We start from the raw sequence: 2,356 nt of genomic DNA on the forward strand, positions 1-2,356 counted from the left end.
GTGTAAGAGAAAGGGATTCCATTGTGGGCAACTCAGAATTCATGGTAGAAAACACCTGTTACTAAGAGAAGCTAAACTTTTTCTTAGTATAGGAATTGCCAAAACATTGTTTTAGGCTTTTGTCATTCCTAAGAGTTGTTATTTAAAGTTGGATCCCTGATAAGACTGTTGAGATGGTCTAAAGGATTCCAGGCACCTGCATTTTATCTCATGTGTCAACTGTTCTTCCTTGCTCTAAAAAAAAGGCAGCTGGAAAAGAACCAATTGCAGGGAAAGTAAAAACAAAGAATTTAACAGCCAAGCTTCATCTTATATAGTGCAGGACTGGCTGCTTAATTTGAAGAGCCTTGTGCATGAACTCAGAGCCTTGTTCAAAATTATTAAGAATTTCAGGACTACAACAGAGCACTGAACCGAGCTTTGATTTCTTCTGAGTGTAGGGTCGTTTACACATAAAGCTAGCTCTGCATATATGTTTCTAGTCCCTTATTGTTTTTGAACAAATAAAATTGAGTAGGTCTGATATAAGCAAACTTTTATTTGTAATACTGTTTAATAGAATGTTCTGCAATGATGGAAATGCTGTATATCGCACTATCTAATGTGTAGCCACTACCTACCTATGGCTATTGAACTCTTAGAATGTGGCCAATGTGACTTGAAATGTGGCTAGTGCTACTGAATAACTGTATTTTAATTTTATTTAAGTTTAATAATATACATTTAAATAGCCATACGTGGATGTGGCCAATGGCTACCATATTGGACAGAGCCATTTAATGAATCAACCGAACCAAAGACAATAAAGGCAGTACTTTCATATAAAAAGAATCTGTGACAATAGAAAGCAAACGATCTTTCTTTATTTTTTACATTTTTCCCCAAAAGCATTGTTTTTACTAATACAGAGTCCTAACCACTTCAGTGGTAGGAGGAGCGGGAGAGCCTCCTTTTTCAATCCAGAGACCTCCATAAAGTTGGTTTGTTGTTACCGAACACAGAGGAAGTGACATCACGGATTTGGTAAACTAAGGACAATGTTTAGTCTCTGCTGGAACAACAAGGTGCAGTGAATCTCTGCTCACGTATGAATCCTGAATTCAGGAATTTCAACTGTAATTACTCGAATTTCTATCTCTGAAGGTTTTAAATCATTGATAGCACAGTAGAAAGGCATGTAATTGCGGTTGCCACTGTGTTCAGATGTCCAGGTAAATTTCTTCTTCACTTCAAGGAAGCTGGTTGACTCAGCTTGTTTAACTCCTGCTGCAGTGGCTTTACACCCACAGTAGTAACCCGCAGCATCACACTTGTACACCTGAGGGCCTAGTTCTTCAAATATACTAATTAAAATCATACGACAACCAAGAGGCCTCATTTCAGCATTCTGTGTATAGACCTGAGTAATATCAGCAATTCGTTTTACACAGCATGTCCACAGGAATCTAATAGCCATATTTGTATTTGCAATTAGCTGCCTTATATTGTGCCCTCTGTTCCCGGGATCTGCTGTCAGCTGTCACTCCTGTGATCACATGGCCAGTGCTTTTGGTCATCTTGAATAAGTGAGTCCTGGAATCCAATAATTTGTCAGGTACTATCTTCTGCGTGACAATTACTACACAGTCTTTCTTTCTGGCAGCTACTGATGTAAGGCCACCCTGGTTAATAGCCTTAAAAGCATATTGTACTTGGTAGAGCTGGCCCTCGGGTGAAAAAATTATAAGGTGGCGGTCAAAACCAGTGCTGGAATCATGGAACGTGTTGGTACACCCACTACTTCACTCACAATGTCTGGTGCAATATCTTTTATATTAACTGTCTTGAGCAACTGACAGCAGCTACAGTTGCATGCTATCCCAATGGGAAATTGCCGCATAGCGTCTAAACTCATAAATAGAACAAGAAATGTCTTCAAGACACAGAACTGTGAAACTTGGAGGAGATCCCTGCCTAAAAATTTTGGTGAGGGTAGAGAGTTTCCATGGCAACGAATAATCCATCCAAATGTAATTAAAAGTGAGTGGCTAGGGGATCTATATTGTTCAGCTCTAGTACATTTTGCCTTTATAGTTTTCTAAGCCACTGATACGCTAATATATCAGACAATTTGTTCAGGACTGACGTGACCAGTCATTGTAAGAAGAAAAAGAGGACACAGTCATCTTAAAGAAACATTAGCAACTCTTCAGATAAAATGAAAAGGAAAGAAGTATTCTGTTGCTACTATTTGGAATTCCTTTGAGTCGTGAGCAGAGGAGTCATTATTCATGGTTTTCCACTTAGGATCACATTTCCTCCCTGAGGATGCTGTCAGGTTACCCTTTAAGGACTCTCCCTTGGTCCTTCCCAAGAA

The 2,356-nt window shown here is 39.1% G+C and overlaps 1 pseudogene; it reads right to left on the bottom strand.

Moving 5' to 3' along the window:
- Window positions 1-1,012: 1,012 nt before the first annotated feature.
- Window positions 1,013-1,825, bottom strand: LOC116467511 (proteasome subunit alpha type-6-like; annotated as a pseudogene).
- Window positions 1,826-2,356: the final 531 nt, after the last annotated feature.

This window comes from Hylobates moloch, unplaced genomic scaffold (genome assembly GCF_009828535.3).
Source record: "Hylobates moloch isolate HMO894 unplaced genomic scaffold, HMol_V3 SCAFFOLD_4, whole genome shotgun sequence".
Classification (NCBI taxonomy): Eukaryota; Metazoa; Chordata; class Mammalia; order Primates; family Hylobatidae; genus Hylobates; species Hylobates moloch.